Below are 23,411 nucleotides of genomic sequence, written 5' to 3'. Positions count from 1 at the left end.
TAGCTATGTAGGCCATGAACTCCTGTTGAAATTAAAGGAAATGTTGCCACCCGCTTCAGCAGGAGCACCGCGGGCCCCTTGTTTTGTGCCATCAGCCCAGTCCCATTTCCTCCTCACTCCACACACATTGATAACTTACCATGGACCTGATATTCAGTGGCAGCTGAGGGTGCACGGTACACCAAGGAGGTCTTCAGCAGCATGCTTGGTAGAGCCAAATATTATTGGCTATGTTTTTGGGATTGTAAATTCCTGTTCTTAACTGTAAAGCTTCGTGCATGCCTCTGAGGCCGTATCAGTAATGAGATTTTGACACAAGGGGCCAAGCTGTGCACAGATCTACACCCTATCTGATGCCACTGACTTCCATGTGATTGCACTGGGGATAAGTGCAAAGTTTTGCACAGTGAATTCACTCCAAACTACCCAAGCAAATAAAGATCTGAATGGGATCGTCATGTATGCAGCTGAAAATGTAAACAGCAGGTAACCCGGCCAACCAAAAAAGCATAGGAATTAATCTAAATAACCTAGTGACTGTATCATGATGGGCTTGGTCTCAATCGGGCTAGATAAGCCCAAAAGAAGCCAAAATCAGTCATCTGCAGCCAAAGCTAATTACTAATTATGGTTCCATCATTAGTGCAGAACCAAAGCTATACTGGGCTGCTTGGCCCCTGACCCGCGCAATCAGCTGCTCAGCAGAACACAAGCTTCAAGTTCTTAAAGGTCAGAGGCCATCATCAAACACTTTGTATCTAAAGAAGGTTTCACTGGAAACCAGTATTTGAAGTAAGGACTATTTAAAGCTTTTATCTATTTAAAAAACAGGCACAGAGAGAAATACAGGGGCTTTGATTGAGCTCAAAGGCTTACGTTTCTGAACACATGGTAGCTTGGATCCCTTCCACTGACAGCACACACTCTCCATTTCCAGGCAGTCTGGCTGGCAATTAAAGGAACATTTCACAAGCAAAATGACAACACCCCTGCCATTAAAAGAGGGGGGCTCAGTTTATTTACAGGCTGTCACACTATTTCTAACTAGCATCTATTTCTAACCCTCCATACACTTGCTTGGTGTCCCAGCCCCCCATCATACACACACACAGAGGAATTCTGAAATGTTCTTCTGCAGACACATGTAAAGCAATGTTACGGAAACTCTTGTACCAAGACATGGGGGGGGGGGTTTGGCGAGGGATACAAGCGCTGCCCATGATAGAAGCCGGCACATGACAAATAGCTGCTGCCCACCAAAAGGTAACCCACAATCACTAGTATTTTTTTATATCACAGCAGCACCTAGAGACCACAGCTGAGAGAAGGGCCCCGCTGTGCGGGGCAGCGTACAGACACCTATGGAGAGACAGGCTACAATCTAACCAGAGGAGACAGACAAAGAGCGGGAGGTGAAACAAGCACAGAGATGAAGTGACCTGCCCGTGGTTACTCAGCAGGTCAGCAGCAGAGCAGGGGTTAGAACCCCACTCCCCTGATTCAATGCCCTGCCCTGGGACCATGCAGCCTCTTTCATCACCTGGCACCTGTCTCTTCTCTGCCCCTCTGGGCCAGCATTGCCAAGGTGCTCCTCTCCCGCTGTCCCTTTCAAAACCAGGTCTCCTTCCTGAGCCCCTAGCCTAGTTCTGGCGTCTGGCCTCTCCCCTTCCTTTCCTCTCATTGTCGCTCAGCCATATCCAGGGGCTGTTCTCTCTCCGCACACCTGTCCCTCTTTCATAGGGGGCAATCCTGAGAGCGGCCCAGGCCCCCTCAGCACCCACTGAATTCAGTGGGGATAGAGGATGCTGAACACCCTCAGAGGATCAGGCCTTTAATCTTCAGAGATCTACGTTTCCTCCCTTTGCTTGACCTCATGCTCATGGCTTCCTGGCCCTTTTTATTCCTGCATCCTTCCCCCTACTTCCTGGGCCCCAATGGCCTCTCTCGCTCTCTCTTAGCCCCATGCCTCTTTCAGTTTCTCCCCTCACCCTGTCCCTCTGCCTTCTTTGTTTGCCCAGCACCATTCTTCCCTCACACGCCATCCTGGCTTTTCCTAGAGCCAGCTACAGCCGCTGTTCTGGCACTGAATCATGGAGGGAACTATACTGTAACATGACCATCTCACGTACATGCACTAGGAAACGTTCCCTTATCTTCTCACTGCATGGATAGCCAATCTCTCTACAGGTGGGACTCATGAGATTGGTCTTCCCAGAAAGGTTTTCTGCCTGCCTGGATATATTCACTCTGTATGTATGAAACCAAGATCTGATGATTAGAGTTCAGTGCTTATGAAGACATAACCCGGATGTAGGCTGCAGTCTGAGCTTTCTCCTTCCCTGTTATAACACAACAGCTGCAAAACGCATTGCTCACAGATGTCTATAATTAGCAGCCGATATTGGCTTCTCATGGAATTTGAACCAAAAAGGTCGATGAATGTTGAACCCAATTGATTGAAATAGTAAATCAAAGACACAAGTTCCATAAACCTGCAACATTTGATTTTACTTTTTGGCCAAATCCTGATCCCACAGAAGACGGTGGCCCACTAAAACCCCATTAAATTCACTAGGACCAGAATTTGGCTCATTGTCTCCATCTGTCATTTCCCATGTGACCAGAAAGCTAAGCTTAATTGTTTCATGTTCCAAAGTTTTACCAAATCATAAATGAGGGTAATGGAGCCTTTGCTGCTACACTTGTGTTTATTACTTGCGTCTTCCTGCCCACCATGAAAAACCTATTTGCACCTAGACAAACACCAGCTGTTTGCTACTGTTTATGAGTCTTGCTCATCCGCAAATTCTGTCAACAGCCTCACATTTTATATATAGCACATTCTCTAAAGCAAGTCTACTCCAGGAACTTTTCCAATAACCACAATATAATAAAACATCCTATAGAAAAAACAGTTCATGCAAATAAAACTTTGTCTGGGTCACTGTCAGGAACCAGGGCTGGGGCGGTCAGGCCTAGCGGTCAGGAGCTGGGAAACAGAACTGAGGGTCAGAAGCTAGATGCCAGAGCCAATGGTCAAACCCGAGCCAGAGCCAGGAATTGGCGCTGAGAATCAGAACTGGGTTACCTGGGGTCAGGGAAGGGAGGAGCCAAGTTGGGTCCAAGGCACGAGCATGGCTGGGGCAGAGCTGGAGCAAAGCAAGGAAACCAGGACCAGCAACAGGTCAGGGTAGTCCCTCCAGGCCTAAATAGCAGGTCTGGGTCAATCAGAGGTCACGGGAGGAGTTGCCCGTCATCTCTACCATGGGTAGCACTTCCTGCAGTGACTCGTCATCCTAGTTGTATGATGTGTTAGCCATGGCATTGCCAAGGTGGTTGTGTGGCAACACTGCCCACCTAGAGCCCCACAGCTCTAAAATCAAATCCCATGAATCCTTACAATCCTCCTCCTGAAGGACTATCATAGAGTTGGTCCTGTCTGGGTGACATTCATGAAAGTCTTTTACAAGTTCAGAGGCGTGAATGTTATCGGCAGGTTCCCAACACCGCTTTTCGGGGCCATAGCCTTCCCAGTTTATGAGGTACCACAGTTTACCCTGCTTTAATCTGGAGTCCAGTAAGGCACGGACCTCATACTCCTCCTGGCCCTGAACTAAAACCAGCAGTGGCAGTGGGTATGTGTGATCAGGGAATGGGTTTCAGTGTATGGTCAAGAGAGACACATGGAAGACTGGGTGCAATCTTTAAGCGGGGTTTGAAAGTGACAGCATTGATTTTCTGACAAACCTGGTAGGCTCCAAGGAACTGGTGGTCTAACTTGCAAGACAGCCTGCTTGTTCTGAGATTCTTACCAGATAACCAGACCTTCTGGCCTACCAAGAAGACCAGCCTCTCCTGTCTTTGGCAGTCAGCATACCATTTGTAGTCCTTTCTAGCGTCCTCAAGGTGCCCTCTTAGTTTTTCCTCAAATGTGGTGGATTTGTTGAACCAAGTTGGTAACTGCCAGATTTGTAGAGGGGCATTTTAGCAGCCAGCCAGGTATCCAAGTCACTGTCAACTATTGGGATAGAATATCAATTATTTTGCTTACTGCTAAGAGTGGCTAGTTAGTAAGCCTTTGCAGAAACTTAGCATAACCAAGGCAAGCTGGGAGGGGTAGGCAGCTGTCACATGAAGTGAGTTTGACTCTACACCCTCTCTGATGTTCTGGGGCAAATGTCTGTGAAAAACAGAAAGTCTGGATATATTTTAGGATTGTCGTTATGGGGAAAAATACCTGCCAGACTCATGGTTCGAAACTGCTTGCTTAACAATTTTTTTTAGTGACATGTTTCTGTAACTCCTGCTTCTGCCTAACAGCTGATTTTGTTTAGTCAGCTATATAACACTTTTGTTTGACATGCCTTTGTAACTTTGGGGGTATAAAAGAGAAATTGTGGGTCTGGCTCAAGTGGATTTGTGGACACTGCAAAAGCCCCAGCCACAAACGGAAGGTTGGCCACTGGAAATTTGCAGCTGAATCACCCGAATCCCACTCCAAACTCCTGCGGGGTAATCCTGAGGAGTAGTGATCAGTTTGGGGTGCTCTATAACCTATTGTGTTTGCGTGTGCTCAAGACTAAACAAAGCAGTGACTTCGAGTAAAGGCATTCTAGTGGGAGTGCTGGAGACTAATAAAGTACTGGCTTTAAGTGAAAGCATGTGGTTTTGATTTGTTTCTGTCAGCCACATAGCAGACAGAAGCGCTGCATCTCTCTTGGTCTGCCCTGATATCTCCTCACGGAGAGTAAAGTTACCAAGAACTGTGAGTTCGGGGGAACTTTGGGTAACAGTTTCAGGAAGGCCGTTGGCAGTGTGGTGTAGAGTTGGGAGGTGAAAACTGTCGTTTGTAAAAAAGGGCTTTGTCCTGCAGAGGCAAGGTCAGCATAGTTGTATGCAAATTTGATATAGGGTAGGAGGGTGGACCAGTTGTCTTGGTGGTAACTAAGAAAGCACTGTAAATATTGCTCCAGCACTTGATTCATCCTTTCTGCCTGACCATCTGTCAGTGGGTGGTATGCCAAGGAGGCATAAGTGTGGTTGTTTGGTAACCAGAGGGTTTCATGACAGAAACCCAAGATGAACTGGGGACCTTGATCCAAAGGGATGTAGTTGGGAGCCCCTAGAAGTGGATGTAATTTGTTACTAGGAGCCAAGTTGTATCAGCCAAAGGTATGTGGGCATAGGGGATGAAGTTTGCCATTTTGGCCAATTGATCTATGACAGTTAGTGCTACTGTGTGGCCATTTGATTTGGGGAGTTCTACAATGAAATCCATGACAATGGCTGCCCATGGTCGGGGCAAGATTTTCAGAGGCATGAGGGTGCCGAGAGGTTTGGTGCATGGCACCTTGGTGCCAATGGATACATTGCATGGGTCAACATAAGCCTGAATTTCAGCCCACATCTGGAGCCACCAAAAGAAGTGGGAGGTTAGGCAGTAGGTTTTGAGGCATCCGAAGTGCCCTGCTAGGATGTTGTCATGGCTCAGATGGCATACCTTCAACTGGAGACATCCTGAAGGACCATATATGTGGCTATTAATATGTTATCCCATCCTGCATGGAACATTGTTTTTCATTTCAGATACTGGATGCCATGGAATCATAGGACTGGAAGGGAACTCGAGAGGTCATCTAGTCTAGTCCCCTGCGCTCATGGCAGGACTAAGTATTATCATAATCACTCCCACTGATATGCAAGAACTGGAATTTTCTGATAGGCTAAAATATAATTAGATTAACATTCGCCAAGCAAAAGGATATCAACCAACCAAGCAAACATACATCATACAAATAAGGAAGATCATCTTGGAGGCCCAGTGATCCATCTAGGTACCAACAGGACTTGAATACCAGATGTGTGATACCACCAAGACCAACATCCAGACTGATTAAATCAGCTTCAATAGGTATCATCAGGGACAAAATAGCTATCTCTTCCCATATGCAGATGCATGAAGAGTGGGACATTCATATCACTTATGACACATTATTGAGTTACTCAAGAACCCGCATACCCTGGACTTGAAATTGGCCCCAAGCAGCCCAGTTTCTGTGGCACTCTGTGCTGGATTTTGCACCAAGCTAGAAATTTTGCATCAAGTTCAGGTAAATTCAAAGGGCCAGATGCCCAACCCCACTACAGCATGGCTGTGCCACTCTCCTGCAACTGACTACCTTGGGATTCCCCTCATGTGGGCAGTATCCCAGGATGGCATAGAACTGGCGAAGGGAGTGTACCCAAGGAAATGGGTGCATGGCCAGCATGCTGCTGTGCTCTAGCAGTCTCCAGTTGTTTGAATGCCCCCTTGGAGGCATAGGCACCAGATTGCTCTGGGGGGCCGGATCAACCCTGGGATCAAGGAAGCACAAAGGTGGTGTAATGCCACCTCTGCCATGCCTTGGGTCCTGCACTGGGCCCCAAACTGAGTTTTGAATAGAAAATGAAGGTAAATAATAATCATAGTAATTAATAATAATAAAGAAGGTCAATACGGAATTCCTGGGGTGAGCTCTTTTGATATTACACCCAATTTATTTTATGCTGCTCCCTGTGTCTTCAATTTGCTGCAGATTTTCCTATTGACAACTGTAAAGAGGTAGAGTAGCCTCATTCCAGTACAGAGGGGGTTATCTCCCTTTTTGTGGCTCAGCTTACCCCGCCCCTTTCCCCTCGCAGGAAGTGCAGGGGTGGAGCAGGAAGTATAAGAGCAGGGCCCTGCAGCTCAGTTGGAGTCAGGTCAGGGAAGGAGCCAGACATCCTTCCCAGGGAGCTGAACTGACAGTGGAGCCCATTACTGAGTGTGGCGGGTGATGACTCCCCTAGCCCGCCTGGCAAGAAGGCCAGGTGATGCCCCGGGAGATGGAGAGACCCAGAGAGGAAGTGGAGAGTGAGCTGCTCGGTGCGGAGATGAGGAACGAGGCTCAACAACTGTGAAGCACCCCACCAGACGATGGAAGGAAGGAGCCCAGGGAAACGAGGCATTAACTTGGCTGTGTTGCTGGGAGGCAAGGCAGTGACTCCACGCTTCTCAACCGACCCTGTGATGAGATTGACCATTGCTTCTAGGGCCCTGGGCTGGGACCCAGTGGAGCAGGGTGGGCCCCAGTCCCCCTACCTCCTGGCCCTGCACTTGGTGCTGGATGAGTCATGGACTGCTTGCATGCTCAGCCCGTACCTCGAAGGCCTGAGCCACTGACTGTTTGTCTGCTCTGCCCCCCAACCAGGAGGCCTGAGCTACCACTTGCTCAGAGGCTCAGCTGTGAGCCAGGATGCTTGAAAGACCAACTCGGCGTGAGCACTGGTTCACCACCACTGCCAAAGGGAGCACCCCTGGACCTGAGATGCAGGAACCTTACAACGCCATGTCACTAGAGTGATTTTCATGGGGAAGGCTGGAGGTTTTGGCAGCTGGCTAAGCATGGACGGCAGACTGGGATTTAGGGAAGGCATGCATCTCTTCTTTCTCTTTCCCTTCCAAGAAGGGATGGAGGTGACGTAACATGTCTAGTGGGCTTGGACTACAGCTTCCACACCCAGCACTAAAAAGGAGCCCACCTCATTGCTCCTGCTCCCTGCATCCAACCATGATAAGTGAGCAGGTTTGTTTGAAATAGTTGTTGGACATTTAAAATGGCATCATTAGTTTTCAGAGATCCCGGGATGGGTGGTGCTCATGGACGATCTAACTACAGTAGAACCCCGTTTATGCAAGCCTCCATTATCCAGCTCTCCATATTAACCAAACTGGGGCTGACAGCGGGAGTCCCCTGCCACCCAAGGCTGACAGCCTGAGCCCCTACTCCCCCACTTGGGGCTGAAGCTCTTTGCCCATTCTCTGGATTATCCAATCTGGCCCTGGTCCCAGTTAAATCGGGTACATAGGGTTCCACTGTTTTAGTAATACCAAGGGTGTTCATCCAAACCACAGGAGACAGGCCAAGCTAGTCCACATAATGAAGAGAAAGCTGTACCCTGTTATAAAATCCAACAGCACTTGAGCAGTGATTCTCTCAATGGATTATAACTCAACTAGGGATCAAAAAAGAGGGAACACATTCTCTACCTATTACCCCTTGAATGACAGAAACCACTTCTGTGTTTGGCACATCTTCGACAAGACAAAGCACTGGGTAAATTGGAAGCAGCACGTGAGACAATTATTCAATTTCTCTTATGGGTTCAGAGAGTGGCTTTCATTTGGGAGGTTCTTGGAAGATCATTATTCACCATTAAATAGCCACAGGTAGACACATACAGGTGGTGAATTAGTTTTCTTAGAGCACTCCACTGCAATCACTTGCAGGAGACAAATGATTGAGTCCTGCTGTGTGAAGCACCATTGCTGTGACACGACTGGCATACATCTTATTTTTCAGACATATAGGTCAAACGGCGTCGGTTCAAAACACAGGCTTTGGCCCAGCTGATCCCAGGATATACAGTCATTGCATTGTTCCATTTGAGATGCACTTGGGGATCCTTTGGGAGGAAAGATGTTCTATAAAAGTAAGGCAGGACCTAATAAGACAGTGTCTTTTCATTGTGGAGTGCCTTATTACTTGGAGAAAGGGAGCTTGTAAAAGCAGCAGCATCTCAGGTCTGGGCTAAACTACAAAGTTAGGTCAACATGAGATGCCTTGTGTCGTCCTAGTTGTGCATGTGTCTACATTTAAGCTTGTCTCCCACCAGTGTAAGACCCTGGTGACAGTGACGCAGTAACACCACTCCCTGAGCAGCATTGAGCCATGGCTGATACACTGAGGTTGATGCAGCTATGTCAACGCTAACAGTGCCCCAGCAGCTGTCCCACAATGCCTGACACTGACTGCTCTGGTCATAATGGTGAACTCCAGTGCCGAGGGATCTCATAGACTGGATGCCTCCCCTAATAAAGCCCTGTGAATTTTTGAAATGTCTTTTTCCTGTTTGCCCGGTGTTGCGAGCACACCTACCAGCTCTCCATTGTGTGCAGTTGACCATGCTCCAGAGGCGCTCTGGTTTGGAGCAGACGGGAGATATTGGATGTCCTTGGCCTGTGGAGAGAAGAGGCTGTACAGGCAGAGCTCCAAACCAGCCGCAGAAATGTAGACATCTAGGAGCAGATTGCTCAGGGGATGCAGGAGAAGCGGTACAGCAGGGACCAGCAGCAGTGCTGTGTGAAATCAAAAGAGCTTCATCAGGCATATCAGAAGGCCAGGAAGGCCAACAGTTGATCCAGTGCCGAGCTGCAGACCTGCCACTTTTACAACGAGCTGCATGTCATCCTTGGCAGAGACCTACCACCACCCCGCAGACCGCCACAGATACCTGCAAGGAGTCCAAGTCACAAGCCCCTGGCATGACGAGGAGGAGGAGGGACGACAGGGGTTCCAGCTATGCCATGAGCCAGGACCTGTTTGACCATCACAGTCCAGCCAGTCCCAGCAGCTGAGCCCGATTTGGGGAAGGAACCTCAGGTAAGTGTGTAAATGTACTTCCCATTAGTGATGTACTGATGGCACCCCTAATATAACAGGACAAAGCTATTGACTTTTCATTCATTTACTTGTACTAGAAGAGGTAGCTGCAGAACTAAGAGGGGTAGAGTTATCTGCGTTTCATTCCCCTGTCGAGTTAGGCAAGTAGGGCTATACGAAGCAGTGTGTTTATGTACACTGGGATGTATCTTGAATCCTCCTGAGAGATCTCGATGAAACTTTCATGCAATCCTCTCCTGAAGGTCTCTAGGGATGGCAGCCTAGATTTCTTAGAATCATAGAATCTCAGGGTTGGAAGGGACCTCAGGAGGTCATCTAGTCCAGCACCCTGGTCAAAGCAGGACCAATCCCCAATTTTTGCCCCAGATCCCTAAATGGCCCCCTCAAGGATTGAACTCACAACCCTGGGTTTAGCAGGCCAATGCTCAAACCACTGAGCTGTCCCTCCCCCATCATCTTCTTTTGCACTAGACAATAATTTAAGCAGGCACCATTGCAGAACACAGGCTAGCAGCATATGGGGCTGGGAGGCTTCGGAATGCCAGCAGCAGCTGTGGTCTCTGTGCCTTTGTTACCCCCAGGAGCGAGATATCTGCTAAAATCACCGCCACCTGTGGAAAATGGTGCCAGTATTCAGTGTCTTTGCCCTGTACTCCTTGTTTCATGCAACTGAGCAATTCCCTCCTTATGTCCCTTGCCCTTGGCAGGCCATACTCACTGTGGCTGATGCTGTGAGTGGCACCATGCACAAGCTCTCTGAAGCAGATGTGCCAATGAGCATGTCTTGTGTAAAACTTTAGGGAAGCCAGGGAAGGAAGTTCTGAATCTGAACTTCTGCGTTCTGTTGTGACTATACTGACAATGGTACCTCTGAGCATTTCATCTGCAGCTGCTGCCATTGTGGCCTTGAGGTGTTCCCCCTCCACACCCCAGAATGCCTGAGCCAGGTAAGGAGGAGAAAGGAGAGAACTCGGGATGACATGTTCAGCGAGACGATTCAAGCCAGAGCTGCGTCAGACTGTGAGCAGGGGGCCTGGAGGCTGAATGTTGCAGACTGTGTGGAGAAGGACAGAGCAGACAGAAGAAAGGGGCAGGAAAAGGAGAGGGAGATGCACCAGGACTGGGGGCTTCTCCAGCAGCAAACACAGATGCTGTAGACTGTTGTGGACCTACAGGTTCAACAATCACATGCTCACCTCCCTCTGCACTTCATTGAAAACTCCATTATGGCACCTCCCTACATACCCTGCCCCACATATTACACGTGGCATCAGGGGCCACATCTCTACCCCTACCACTCCACCCTGGGGACATTGAAGACAACCACAACTTCACATATACTGACCTGTGAAAGCCACAGTTGCTGTATGTGTAGCTAAAATGGACATGAATGTTCTTTTCCCTGTTAAGTTCTGTTCCATTAATTTATTAAATTTTTAATATTTGCTTGAAATGGCACAGAGTTTCCTTTGCACTGATGTTGTTACCCAATACAATTCTCTTTGAAAAAGAATTAATTTTTTTAGTTCACAACATATGCTGCAGGGCGCCTAGGGGTACTGAAAGCACCCACTCATTTGTTGTTGACAGTGTTATATTCATAGAGAAACACCAGGCACCACACAGTTCCTAACAGAATAGCAGGGCCAGGTAAAGCACAGTACACCACAATGCATTACTGTGACTCACCATTAAAGTGCTCTTTCAAAGTCTCTCTGAACTGTATAGCACCACACTGAGTTTTTCTAATATCCCTTGTGCCTGGCAGTTCAAACTCACCAGACAGCCGCTTCACCTCCACCCTGGTGGAAACTGTTCCCCTTTTGCCTCACAGATATTATGTAGGACGCAGCAGGCAGCTATAACCATTGGGATTTTTTCTCACTGAGATCCAATCTTGTGAGTAAACAACACCAGTGTTCCTTCAGTCTGCCAAAAGCGCATTCAGCCATCATTCTGCACCCACTGAGCCTATTGCTGAATCTTTCCTTGGCGCTGCCAAGGTGGCTGGTATATGGCCTCATAAGCCAGGGGAGCAAGATATAGGCTGAATCAGGCTCATTATTGGCATTTCAACATCACCAGTGCTAATCCACTGGTCTGGAAAGAAAGTCCTTGCTTGCAGCTTTCTGAACGGTCCTGCGTTCTTAAAGAGGCGAGTGTCATGCACCTTCCCTAACCAGCCCACACTGATGTTGGTGAATCATCTCTAGTGAGCCACCATTTGCATAACCATAGAAAAAGTAGCCCTTTCTGTTGATGTACGCTGTGGCAAGTAGGTCTGGTGCCACAATAGGGCTATGCATGCCATCTATTGCTCAGTTCAGAATCCCCATTACTGCAGATCCATCTGCCATAGAATCATAGAATATCAAGGTTGGAAGGGACCCCAGAAGGTCATCTAGTCCAACCCCCTGCTCAAAGCAGGACCAATTCCCAGTTAAATCATCCCAGCCAGGGCTTTGTCAAGCCTGACCTTAAAAACCTCTAAGGAAGGAGATTCTACCACCTCCCTAGGTAACGCATTCCAGTGTTTCACCACCCTCTTAGTGAAAAAGTTTTTCCTAATATCCAATCTAAACCTCCCCCACTGCAACTTGAGACCATTACTCCTCGTTCTGTCATCTGCTACCATTGAGAACAGTCTAGAGCCATCCTCTTTGGAACCCCCTTTCAGGTAGTTGAAAGCAGCTATCAAATCCCCCCTCATTCTTCTCTTCTGCAGGCTAAACAATCCCAGCCTCTCCTCATAACTCATGTGTTCCAGTCCCCTAATAATTTTTGTTGCCCTTCGCTGGACTCTCTCCAATTTATCCACATCCTTCTTGAAGTGCGGGGCCCAAAACTGGACACAGTACTCCAGATGAGGCCTCACCAATGTCGAATAGAGGGGAACGATCACGTCCCTCGATCTGCTCGCTATGCCCCTACTTATACATCCCAAAATGCCATTGGCCTTCTTGGCAACAAGGGCACACTGCTGACTCATATCCAGCTTCTCGTCCACTGTCACCCCTAGGTCCCTTTCCGCAGAACTGCTGCCTAGCCATTCGGTCCCTAGTCTGTAGCTGTGCATTGGGTTCTTCCGTCCGAAGTGCAGGACCCTGCACTTATCCTTATTGAACCTCATCAGATTCCTTTTGGCCCAATCCTCCAATTTGTCTAGGTCCTTCTGTATCCTATCCCTCCCCTCCAGTGTATCTACCACTCCTCCCAGTTTAGTATCATCCGCAAATTTGCTGAGAGTGCAATCCACACCATCCTCCAGATCATTTATGAAGATATTGAACAAAACCGGCCCCAGGACCGACCCTTGGGGCACTCCACTTGATACCGGCTGCCAACTAGACATGGAGCCATTGATCACTACCCGTTGAGCCCGACAATCTAGCCAGCTTTCTACCCACCTTATAGTGCATTCATCCAGCCCATACTTCCTTAACTTGCTGACAAGAATACTATGGGAGACCGTGTCAAAAGCTTTGCTAAAGTCAAGAAACAATACATCCACTGCTTTCCCTTCATCCACAGAACCAGTAATCTCATCATAAAAGGCGATTAGATTAGTCAGGCATGACCTTCCCTTGGTGAATCCATGCTGGCTGTTCCTGATCACTTTCCTCTCATGCAAGTGCTTCAGGATTGATTCTTTGAGGACCTGCTCCATGATTTTTCCAGGGACTGAGGTGAGGCTGACTGGCCTGTAGTTCCCTGGATCCTCCTTCTTCCCTTTTTTAAAGATTGGCACTACATTAGCCTTTTTCCAGTCATCCGGGACTTCCCCCGTTCGCCACGAGTTTTCAAAGATAATGGCCAATGGCTCTGCAATCACAGCCGCCAATTCCTTCAGCACTCTCGGATGCAACTCGTCCGGCCCCATGGACTTGTGCACGTCCAGCTTTTCTAAATAGTCCCTAACCACCTCTATCTCCACAGAGGGCTGGCCATCTCTTCCCCATTTTGTGATGCCCAGCGCAGCAGTCTGGGAGCTGACCTTGTTAGTGAAAACAGAGGCAAAAAAAGCATTGAGTACATTAGCTTTTTCCACATCCTCTGTCACTAGGTTGCCTCCCTCATTCAGTAAGGGGCCCACACATTCCTTGGCTTTCTTCTTGTTGCCAACATACCTGAAGAAACCCTTCTTGTTACTCTTGACATCTCTGGCTAGCTGCAGCTCCAGGTGCGATTTGGCCCTCCTGATATCATTCCTACATGCCCGAGCAATATTTTTATACTTTTCCCTGGTCATATGTCCAACCTTCCACTTCTTGTAAGCTTCTTTTTTATGTTTAAGATCCGCTAGGATTTCACCATTAAGCCAAGCTGGTCGCCTGCCATATTTACTATTCTTTCGACTCAACGGGATGGTTTGTCCCTGTAACCTCAACAGGGATTCCTTGAAATACAGCCAGCTCTCCTGGACTCCTTTCCCCTTCAAGTTAGTCCCCCAGGGGATCCTGGCCATCCGTTCCCTGGGGGAGTCGAAGTCTGCTTTCCTGAAGTCCAGGGTCCGTATCCTGCTGCTTACCTTTCTTCCCTGCGTCAGGATCCTGAACTCAACCAACTCATGGTCACTGCCTCCCAGATTCCCATCCACTTTTGCTTCCCCCACTAATTCTACCCGGTTTGTGAGCAGTAGGTCAAGAAAAGCGCCCCCCCTAGTTGGCTCCTCTAGCACTTGCACCAGGAAATTGCGCCATGCCCTGCACATTGCTGAGAGTCACAGACTTGAGTAGCAGGAGACGATGACTTGCCCTGCACACTTGCAGGACAACAGCCTTGGCCCCCCACAGTGGATTTTCTAACTCCCAAATGATTTCTCACTGACCGGTAGCAATCCGGCATTACACGTGTGACACTGGTAAACCAGGTGCCAGCTCTTGCCAAGTCTGTCAGTGTCAGTTGAGCACTGACAGATTCATAGTTGGAAACCAGACCAGCTCACCTATGTGTTAATATTATTCAAGATAGGTGTTGAACTTGTAAGAATGTCTTTAGACTCTATGAAATGCTTGTAAATTCATGAATCTTACTGGTAATGTCTGTATCCTGCGCAACAAGGTAATATGTAAGTTTTGCTTTATCGTTGTAAAAATGCCTACTCTGAACTTTTGAACCTAGGCAGGAAAACTGGTTCCCCCACCCATCGAGAAGAACAATCAAGACTAAGTGGGCCATTATGGAACATCACAACACATCAGGTAGTTTAATGACCCTCTTACACCCACGAAGGTGCTACGTGATAGAAAGCATGTCCCATCAGCTTGAATTCTGGCAGAGGGAAACAAAGATAGCTGACGCGAAAAATTTTCCTCTCTTTGCTGTTTGGACTCTTACAAGAGATGCAGTAAAGAAAAAAAAGCAGGGATCCCCAAGGTCAACCTGGGTTAGCAATAAAAAGACATTCAGTGCTGACAGACTACTACATCTCTGTCATCTTTTTGAATCATAGCTTGAACTCACTTGTGTATATATGTTGCCTGCTTTAACCTGTAAATAACGGTCTGATTTCTTTTCCCTAGTTAATAAATCCTTAATTTGTTTACTATTGGATTGGCTGTGAGTTTTGTCTTTGGTGAGAGATCTAAGGTACAAATTGACCTGGGGTAAGTGACTGGTCTCCTGGGACTGGGAGCAACCTGAATATTTTGTGATTTTTGTGTAAGTGACCATTTCATAGAATCATAGAATATCAGGGTTGGAAGGGACCCCAGAAGGTCATCTAGTCCAACCCCCTGCTCGAAGCAGGACCAATTCCCAGTTAAATCATCCCAGCCAGGGCTTTGTCAAGCCTGACCTTAAAAACCTCTAAGGAAGGAGATTCTACCACCTCCCTAGGTAACGCATTCCAGTGTTTCACCACCCTCTTAGTGAAAAAGTTTTTCCTAATATCCAATCTAAACCTCCCCCACTGCAACTTGAGACCATTACTCCTCGTTCTGTCATCTGCTACCATTGAGAACAGTCTAGAGCCATCCTCTTTGGAACCCCCTTTCAGGTAGTTGAAAGCAGCTATCAAATCCCCCCTCATTCTTCTCTTCTGCAGGCTAAACAATCCCAGCTCCCTCAGCCTCTCCTCATAAGTCATGTGTTCCAGTCCCCTAATCATTTTTGTTGCCCTTCGCTGGACTCTCTCCAATTTATTCACATCCTTCTTGAAGTGTGGGGCCCAAAACTGGACACAGTACTCCAGATGAGGCCTCACCAATGTCGAATAGAGGGGAACGATCAGTGATCCAGGAGTTCACATTTGCTACTGGGTTGGTAAACTCTAATCTTAGAACACAGAACCAGTTGGGATGTCTGCCCTGCTTCTGACAGTCTGCCCTGAGGTTGGCACTCTCAGTTGTGAGCCACTCCAGACAGTGTGACAGCACGTTTCCAAAGCGTGATCGCCACTTACTTCTCCACCGTCCATGCAGCCCTCATTTTGGTGTCCCTCCACTGGAGGGCTCAGCACACAGATCCAGGAACGTGGCCTTGGGCATCTGAAAGTTATGCAGCTAGTGCTTATCATCCCAAGCCTGCATTATAATGCCATCCCACCCATCAGTGCTAGTTTCTCGGGCCCAGAAGCGGCACTCCACCATTAGCAGCTGCTCTGTGAAAGCCACCAACAATCTTGAACTGGTTCTTGCTCTATCCCACAGCAATCCGTCCTCCAGGAAATCATTATATGCCTTACAGCTCTTCTTGTGACTCTGCAAAATGCCAGAGGATCATGTGTCCTGTGCTTGCAACACTCATGACAACAGTGCAGAGTTGTGCAGGCTCCATGCTTCTGTCAAAGGTGGCGGACAGCGAGGAGGGTCTTGCAGGCTCATGGGAATTTTAAAAGAGGGACAAATATTATGTGATATAGATGACATTAGGAGATGGAGACAGTTGCATGTCGGGAAGTTGGCCCCATGCTCCCAGTTACCCCTATGCAACTCAATTGCCCCACCATGCATTGTGAAAACTTCTCTGAATGGTGGCAAGTTGCACACTGAAATGCCTGCCCATGGTGCACGACACCATGCATAGAAACAAGCTCTCCTGGTGAGTAGGCGCAGCGCTGATGCAAGAAGCTAAGTAGGCATGTGCACAAGCGATATACTTACTGCTGCAATTTTAAGTTGATGTAACTTGTGGTGGCAAAAGTTTGTAGTGTAGACATGCCCCCAGTTAACAGATCTGCTCCTTGGGCCAGCTTTGCTCTTCCACTGCAGCAACTTATGAGCCTGAAAACCCAGAGCTGCTGACTCTGCCCCGTTCAAGGAGTAGAAGATGCTGTTTTACTGATTGTGATCCATCCCCTATCATCCAGTCCTACATTCTGGCAGTCAAAGGTTTAGGGACACCCAGAGCATGGGTTTGCGTCCCTGACCATCATAGAACCGTAAGGTTAGAAGGGACCACCAGGGACGTCTAGTCTAACCCCCTGCCAAGATGCAGGATTTGTTGTGTCTAAACCATCCAAGACAGATGGCTCTCCAGCCTCCTTTTGGAAACCTACAGTGAAGGAGCGTCCATGACCTCCCTAGGCAGTCTGTTCAAATGTCCTACTGTTCTTACAGTAAGGAAGTTTTTCCTGAGATTTAATCTAAATCTGCTATGCTGTAGTTTGGACCCACTGCCTCTTGTCCTGCCCTCTGTGGCAAAAGAGAACAATTTTTTTCATCTTTTTTATGGCAGCCTTTCAAGTATTTGAAAATTGCTATCATGTCCCCCCTTAATCTCCTCCTTTCCAAACTAAACATACCCAGTTCCTTCAGCCTTTGCTCATATGGCTTGCATTTCATCCCTTTGATCATCTTTGTCTCTCGCCTCTGGAGTGACTCCAAAATTTCTTTTTTGAGTAGTAACAGCTAATTTTGAGCCCGTCATTTTGTTTGTGTAGCTAGTATTATGTTTTCCAATGTTCATTGCTTTGCATTTAACAACATTGAATTTCATCTGCCATTTTGTTGCCCCATCACCCAGTTTTGTGAGATCCCCAGTCTACTTTGGACTTAACTATCTTCAGTAATTTTGTATCATCTGCAGACTTTGCCACTTCACTGTTTACTCCTTTTTCCAGATCATTCAGGAATATTTACTCCCACTGCCTATACCCTCTGCAGGTGGCTGGGGAGCCTCTGCTCTGCCTGGTCCGTCCCTTTGCAGGCACAGTCTGTGCTGCCCACCTAACTCAGGTGTACGGCTCCCAGTAGCACAGTGTCTGAGTGCCTCACAACCTGTGAGGCGGGGATGTGCTACTATCCCTTGTTTAAGTAGCTGGAGAACTGAGACACAGAGCGACTAAGTGACTGGCCCAAGGTCACATGGGAAGTCTGTGGCAGAGCACACATGGCCTGGGTCTCCCAAATCGTAGGCTAGTGTCCTACTCACTGGACCATCCTTTCTGTCCTGTTCCAGGGCCTTTTGGCTGTGAGAAAGCCATGATTACCCCCCTTTTTAGCCATGTCAGAAAAGCAGCCTTCATAATGCTTGGTGTGTGGGGTATTATTATTGGACTTTGCCAGTACGATCTGAAGCTGATACCAGTGGTTGACATTCTTGAATGTACAGCCATTAGGCCTCAGTAATGGATATGCATTTACAAAAGGATGTAGCTCCTCGTTGCTATTTACTCATACTGCAGTCGTAGCAAGAGCCCAGGGCCCCACTGTTTTGGAATGCTGCACATACACATAGCAAGGAAGCCCCTGCCCAGAGAAGCTTACAAGCTAAATACGTAAGACAGACACAGAGAGAGAGAGAGAGAGAGCGGGAGAAAGGAAGCATTATTAGTCTTATTTTACAGATGAGGTGCAGAGAGACTGATTTGCCCAAGGACACATAAGACAACTGTAGCAGAAGCAGGAATTGAACTCAGAGCTTTAGTCTCCCTGCCTGCTGTTTGAACCACAAGAGCACCGGGATATTGAAGGCTAAGCTGAGACCTTGTTAGGCTGCCCGAGTCTCTTGAGTCTGGCATTCTCTCCAGACCAGCAAAAAGAAAAGGAGTACTTGTGGCATCTTAAAGACTAACAAATTTATTTGAGCATAAGCTTTTGTGAGCTACAGCTCACTTCATTGGATGCATTCAGTAGAAAATACAGTGGGGAGATTTATATACACAGAGAACATGAAACAATGGGTGTTCCATACACACTGTAAGGAGAGTGGTCAGGTAAGGTGAGCTATTACCAGCAGGAGAGTGGGTGTTTGTGTAAGCTTTCTGGCCTGCTGGGATCCTGTCATGGCTGGGAGATATTGCTGAGAGTCCCATCCTTCATACCTAAGGGTAAAGCTCATCTGTGCTGGCGACGGATCCTTCTCTGGGTGCCAGTTTGACTCTGTGGAATGAATTCCTTGAGGAACCAAGGAGCATCAGATCCCTCCCGGCTTTCCACTCTTCTCTGACCTCGCCCTCCCTAATATAAACACATAGCAACAGACATGGTTGTATTTAACCTTGTACCCCCCAAACACATGACCAAAACAAGACATCTCACTGCACACACTTCTCCCTGTGGAGACAGGAGGAGCGAATCAACAGCATGTGACAGATGTGTTGTCATGTTGCGTAACGTGCTGCTGGAAGGCGCTCAGATCACTGCAGTGCGGAGCACAGTATAAAAACCCACATAGAACAGAAAAGTTAAGTGGATGAGGCACTGGACTTGAGCTTGAGAAGACCGGGGTTCACTTCCTAGATCTGACACAGGAATGCTGTGTGACCTCAGGCAAGTCACTTAATTTACCCTGTCCCTCCCATCTTCGAAACAGGAATAACACAATACGTGTGGTAGGAAAGTAAGGATAAGATCCATTCACAATTATGAGACGCACCGAAAATATACAGACACAGGCTGTATAAGTACCTAGCTGCAGAGAATCTCTCTGGTGCTCACTTTTGAGAACGAAGAAGATTTAGCTGAACATTTTAGAACCTTGAGATTGAGATCAAATTCCAACTCCGGAAAGTGGAATAAGTTCATGTTTTTAGTTTTTTTATTTTTCTCCAGACCACTTGGCCCACCCCTAATCAACGCTGTCGTCTACACAGTTGCATCATACGCTTTCGAACAAACCCTCCTTCTTGAACACACAGGGTCATGTCTCTCGGGTTTAGCTTGCCATTGCCAATTTATTGCTAAGCACAAAAATGCCTTAGAGCTCCGTGAGCTGTGCAAGGAACGTGATCTCAGCGCGCCAAAGAATGAAAGCATTGTATGGGCAAGGGAAACAAGGGCAGGGACGAGCCAAGATTAATAAAGGATGATTCGCTGTGGCAGTTACAGAGGGAAACGTTAAAAGGAGCCACTTAAACGTATTACAGCTATAGTATTATCCCTTGCTGCTTTTGGGCTCCATGGGGAGGGTTAATAAAGAGTTGATCAGTAATTTCAGCGCAATGAGTAAGGCAGGATGCAAATAAGAAATTGGAAGAGGCCATCGCAGGAGGAAAATTCTGGAGCGATTGTAGAAAAGTGTTGTGTAGTAGAGATAGTTGGGAATGGAAGCTGTTTGGTCCAGTGCATAAGAGACCGGCGGGGGATTCAGACCTACATTCTGTTCCTGGTTCTATCCCCAACCTACTGTGTGACCTTAGGCAAGTCGCCTGACTTCTCAGCGCCTCCCAACCTTCATCTGTGCTCTCTCTTTCTAATCCTAGCTCTTCTGGGCAGGGACTATCCCTTCCTATTTGTTTGTACAGTGCCAGCCACAAGGAGGCTTTGAGCTTGGAAGGGACCCTAAGCACTAGCATAATATGGTAACAAATAATAATAAATCTTATTCCAGGAATTCACAGCTCATCTACCACACTATATGAATGGCTCACTTAGCATGAAACTTACCATGTGCAGAAAGGTAGTACATAGGTCTGGGGTTGGCTCATTGCACCAGGGTGAATTCTACCCTTAAACAAAGGCAGAAGTCAGCTCAAGCTTCAAAATTCAGATCTGCTAGGTCAAATGGCAGGCCATGTGGAAAAAGAGGCATTTGTTAAATTCTACAGCCACAAGCCAGTTCTTTCTTATTGTTTCCATGTGCTTCACTTGTCTGTATTGCAGTATCTTGTCTTATATTTAGAGTGTAAGCTCTAATGGGCAGGGGCCAGCTCTGTGTCATCTTTTTGTTGACAGTCTAGCACAATGTAGCTGGGGCCTTTAGGCACCAGAGCAGCACTGGGGAGGCCTTGCGGGGCTATAGCCATCCTGAAATTTGCCTTAACCCTCCCATAGCCACCCCTCCCAGTGTAAAGGTCAACAGCTTTTCCCCTGAGGTGCCCATGGATCTATACATTTTGTTGGTATTTAAATAGGAGACAAAACATTTAAAAAAATCTCAAATAAAGGTCTGGGTTGTGCTGGCCCCTTTGTGAATCTGGAAGTGGACGTGCCCAGTGCTCACTGCAGAATAGGGCTTAGCAGATAAGACTGTGCAGGTAAGAGCAGAGAGTGGAGGAACAATAATAATAGGGTGTTTCAGAGATGGTAGACTGCTTGCATTGTTCCTAGCAGTATGAAGTCAATCAGCAGCAGGAATCACAATGCCCCGCTGCTATCAGACAGCCGTGTTCTGTATGCAGCATGGCACAAGAGAGTTTTAAGAAGGGATAAGAAGGAGAAGGTGGATTTTAATGGGGCATTTTTCCCAGGGTAATGGAGCTACATTTCCGAGGGATGCAGTTCATGTATTATCTTATGGGTGTGCTCGTTACAGGCGAGTAGTTAATTCTATTCACTCTTATTCCCAAAAATATTCACCAGTGCTAGGTAACTCTTATCCAACACAAGGACATAACAAGAAATTCTATAACTATAGAAGAGCAAATATATATATATTTAGGGCTGCATTAGCAGAAAAAACAAGTGGGGCATTGCTAAGAGCACAACTGCCATGCCGGATTAGACCCAGAATCCATCGAGTTGCTGTTGCTGACAGTGGCTAGTACCAGATACTTCAGAGGGAGGTGTAAGAGCCCCACAGTACGTGGATGTCAGATAATCTGACCCCTGTATGGGTCTCAAAGGGTATGTCTATAGTGCAATAAAAGACCCACTGCATGGCTGCGGCTGGCCTGGTTCAGCTGACTCAGACTTGCAGGGCTTGGGCTTCAGGGCTAAAAGTTGCAGTGTAAACATTCAGACTAGTGCTGGAGCCCGGGCTCTGAACCCTGCAAGGGGTCTGGGTCTCAGAGGCCCAGGCTCCAGCCCTCGCCAGAACATCTACATTGCAAATTTTAGCTCCACACTCCAAGCCCAGCAGGCCCAAGTCAGCTGACCCAGACTCAGTGCCGTGGGTTGCTTATTGCAGTGTAGACATATAGCTAGAGATTGGCTTAAGCCCTGCACCAACATACCCCTTCCAAAATTTGTTGTCATTAATGACAACTCTGGATATTCGTGATAGCTATATAAAGAGCCAATCCCCCTTTGAATCTTGCTGAGGTCTTGGCTTACAGGAACATGCCCTGTCTTCACCATACGAGGAAACATAACAGATACCTGCCTTTTGGAAGGGGCGGGAAATGCGGCCAGCAGCTGCCAGTTGCAAAATGGCTGCTTGCGGGCCACAGCTACTTGGCAGATGCTCCTATGGAAAGTTGTTGTTTCGGTGTGATGCCTGTCATTGCGATACAATGGCAGTATCTAATCGGGCTGGAGGTCTGCGTTTTCAGAGCGGCTGAGTTCCTGCCGTTCCAGTTGGCTGGCTTCAATGCCCTCAGATAGTGTGGTGAGGAGACCGAGCTGGAAGAGTGGGTGCCAGGCCCATCTGAACACCAGGCCACTTAGGTTGTTAAATAGGGTATTTAAACCCTCCTGCAGGTGTCCCGACTTTTTCTTAAAAATGGGCAAATTGTCCCATATTTTCTGTCTCCCCCCACCCCAGTACTGGCGGGTCTTTCTGCTGGCCTGAGCCCTGCTCACCAGCCACCCTTCCACCAGCGATGAGTGGGGGGGGGGTCCAGTGGCTGATGGTGAGGGTGGGGGTGCAAGGCTGGTGGCGGGGCGAAGATGCAGCGTGCAGAGCTGGCCGCTCCCCCTGCTGGTCCACCAGCACAGCCCCCGCTACGTGCCGGTTCTCAGCCAGCAGGACCCCACCCCTCGTTCCGTTTCTGGCCGGCACTGGCTGCGAGCTGCGGTGGCTGGTGAATGTGGGCAGGTGCCAGGCGGCGGCTGGTTACCTGTGGGCTCTGCTGCCCACCCATCAGCCCTTTACATGCTCCCCCTCTCGCTGTCCTCTCCCTGCTTTGCCCCTTCACCCCCACAGCGCTGCTGCTCCTCCATGTCCCCCGTGGTGGGGCGCGTCCCACTCCCAGTGCTGTGTGGAGAACCAGCCCCTGGTTGGCGCGCTCAGTTCATCAACAGCCTGGCCGGCAGGCTCCTTCCTTCCCCTGCTGCCTCTGGCTGGGCCAGAGCCCCAGGAAAGCCCAAGACCCTGTGGCCTGGGGTGCTGGCCAGGAGGAGCCAAAGCCCCGCACAGCACTGGCATGGGGAAGCTTCTCTGCCCTTCAGCTAAGCTCTGGAGTGGTGGTGGTGGGGCGGGGGAGAAGCGATTTCCAGCCCGTTCATGCCCCGAACCTGCAGGCTCCACAGCAGGCAGGGGCTTAGCACCCTCTTCACCCACCCCCGCAGTCCTGGGTCCTGCCCCCAGGGAGCGCAGGGCTGCTCCGTCCCCTAAATACCCTCCCCTGCTGAGCCACCTCTCTGGCCGGGTTTGCTGAAGCCCCTGCAGTCAGGTTCCCTGGGCCCTGGTGCACAATGCATCCTTAGGGCTTAACCCCTTCCTGCCCATGCTGAAGCCAGGGGACAGGAGGCAGCTGGGTTATGTCCATGGCCAGTCAACTTGATGTTAATTTGAACATTTGTACTACATAGCTCTGATTGATTGCCATTGAACTCGCTTGAATACGAGTAAATTGACCAGGTGTCCCATGTTCAGCATAGGGAA

This window comes from Lepidochelys kempii, chromosome 1, assembly GCF_965140285.1.
Source record: "Lepidochelys kempii isolate rLepKem1 chromosome 1, rLepKem1.hap1, whole genome shotgun sequence".
NCBI classification, from domain to species: domain Eukaryota; kingdom Metazoa; phylum Chordata; order Testudines; family Cheloniidae; genus Lepidochelys; species Lepidochelys kempii.
The sequence above is the reverse complement of the archived record's forward strand: the minus strand, read 5'-3'. Positions refer to the sequence as shown.